This window comes from Schistocerca nitens, chromosome 5, assembly GCF_023898315.1.
Source record: "Schistocerca nitens isolate TAMUIC-IGC-003100 chromosome 5, iqSchNite1.1, whole genome shotgun sequence".
In the NCBI taxonomy this organism is placed as follows: Eukaryota; Metazoa; Arthropoda; class Insecta; order Orthoptera; family Acrididae; genus Schistocerca; species Schistocerca nitens.
The window spans coordinates 528,654,094-528,656,818 of NC_064618.1; the positions used below are offsets into that span (position 1 = coordinate 528,654,094).

General features: G+C 49.0%; 1 non-coding gene across 1 annotated transcript; it reads right to left on the bottom strand.

The window, feature by feature from the left end:
- Positions 1 to 1,964: 1,964 nt before the first annotated feature.
- Trnaa-agc (transfer RNA alanine (anticodon AGC)) lies at positions 1,965 to 2,036 on the bottom strand. The gene has a single exon. It is a non-coding gene; the product is annotated as a tRNA-Ala (tRNA).
- Positions 2,037 to 2,725: the final 689 nt, after the last annotated feature.

Consider the following 2,725-nt stretch of genomic DNA (forward strand, 5'->3'; position numbering starts at 1 on the left):
AAACCAGAGCATTCCAGATATTCATATGCGCTTGCAGAATATCTGCAGAGACCTGGCTGTGAACAAATGCGCGATGAGTCGTTGGGCGAGGCGTCCGTAATCACCGCAAGGTCGCACAATCATTAGCGATCTCCCGTGTGCCGGTCGGCCGCACACAGCTGTTACTCCTGCAATGTTGGAACGTGCGGACACACTCATTTGAGGTTCTCGACGGATGCAAACGAACTACGTCTTCTCCTTGACAACGCAAGATCTCACAGAAGTCTACGCATCCGAGATAGGCTCATAAAACTTTATTGCCGGCCGCGGTGGCCGTGCGGTTCTGGCGCTGCAGTCCGGAACCGCGGGACTGCTACGGTCGCAGGTTCGAATCCTGCCTCGGGCATGGGTGTGTGTGATGTCCTTAGGTTAGTTAGGTTTAAGTAGTTATAAGTTCTAGGGGACTTATGACCTAAGATGTTGAGTCCCATAGTGCTCAGAACCATTTGAACCATAAAACTTTATTGGGCTGTTCTTCCCCATCTACCCGTCAGGCCGGATTCGCATCTTCAGATTTCCATATGATCGGCCCAATGAAGAATGCAATCCACAAGAAGCAATACGTGGATGATGAGGAGCTTACGATGCAGAAAGACGTTGCTCCAACCTCGACCATGGCGGTATAATGCGGGCATACAGGCTCTCCTATGAAGGTGGCGTAAGGCAATCGCATTAAACGGAGATTATGTTGAAAAATAGGGTTTTGTAACCAAAAGAGAGCGGAGTAATATAGTGTATTGGAATCGTGAACAAAACCAACGTGCTTTCTGAAAAAAATTACTTATTGAACGCCCCTTGTAAATAAGTGACTGCCGCAGAAAACTACTTTATTTATTTGTATTATCCACTGCTTCAGAATCGTGTTTGGACATGCTGCAAACACTTACAGGCACGTGAAAAGTAAAACGGCACGCGTTACACTCCCAGCTGTACACGCGCGGGTTGGGAGTGGGGAGTGCAACACGGCTGGTGACCCAGTGGGCAAACACGCGCCGCGCCGGCGGCAACAATGCACAGGGGACCGCGCATCGATCCCCGCGGGACCCGCGCGCGCCTCTCCATCAATACGGCTGCGCCCGATCCGGGAGAAGAGGACCCACTCCGCCCTCTGGGAAGCCTCCACGTCGTTATAGCAAGGCGATATCATTTAAACACACTCACCGGGGAAAAAGATATTTACCAACATTGAAGAGCACACTGGTCGCTTTTCGAGCCACTACAAAGTCTCTCGCGCTGGTGGCTAACTGGAGTAGCTGTGTGGATAGACATCGGATGGCTTCGGTCAGTAGCGACAGCTTTAACGGCAGAGCCAACTATAGCTAGCAGGTGACTACGGATTCAGTGTGTCTTCGTCCTCGTAAACCAGGACTTCATAGAAAACGTGCGGCGCGAGTAGACGGTGAGTGTAGGCATGCGAGCACTGTAGCCCTTCCGTCGACACATGGAATAAAGGTGGGGAGTCGTGTGGAGACGTGTAATCGAAGGATATCGATCCTGAGGGAAATCCTTGGAGAAATCTAGACGTCTTTATATACCTATCACATCAGAGATCGAAGAGACAAATGAAAATTTGTGCCAAGACTGGGATTCGAACCTAGGTCTCCCGCTCACTAGGCAGAAGGGCTAACAACGACGCCACCCTAGCACAGTGGCTTTGCAAAATTGTGTGGATTACCCTAGCGCGCCTCCCTGCTCAATCCTAACTCCCATTAATGCCTCAGCCTACTGGTATTCCCCCTATACTCGAACAGCATTGCATAGGCTCTCAAACTGTACTGGAATAGCATCTCATCATCGAACGAAACAGGGATCCTGCCTGAAACTCAGGCATGGGTACTGTCATGAAATGAAATTATATGGTTCCAGAGACCTTTTCAACTCTCAAACATCTATGAATGCAGACTGACGCAGCAAATCAAAATTTCTACCAGGGGTGGGATTTGAACCCAGGTGTCCTGCTTGCTAGGCAGATGCGCTAACCATTTCGCCACCCTGGCACAATGGCTTTGCAAACTGCACAGACTACTATCCTGAGTCCAAATTCTCATTCATGCCGCATCCCACCGGTATACTGTTCGCGTTTAGTGAGAATACCAGTGAGCTGCGAATGAGAATTTGGAATGAGGAGAGAGGCGTGCTACAGTAGTCCGTGGAGTTGCGCAAAGCCACTGCCGTAGTGGTCAGCGCATCCGCCCAGTTCGAGCATAAGACCTGGGTTCGAATCCCGGCCTTGGTACAAATTTTCTTTAGTCGTTTCAGTCTGTATATATACAGCATACATGTTTGACACTTGAAAGGGTCTTTGGAACCAAGTAGTTCCGTTTGATATTACTGGTCAATTCCTACAAGATGGACATCATAAAGAGTTGGGTGCCGGAAGGTTATCATTTTCCAGTGAGTCGCGCTACGAATTCTGACTTTTTCCCGATACGAATGGCGCTCCGTCCGTAGGCACATAAACTAATAAATTCCACTACAGTCCTACATTTTCTACACTTCCTTAAACACTGCTAAGAAATTAGCATGCAGCTGCCTTGCCTGTGATGTCTACACTTTCATAGAGAATTGAAGAATGTTCAACAAATTCTTTACAAAGATTTTGAAAACTTTCTCTGTACGTCGTCTGCAATAATGTGTATGGGTGGGGGTGGGGGTGTGGGAGTGGGGTGGGGGAGGGTGAGGTGTT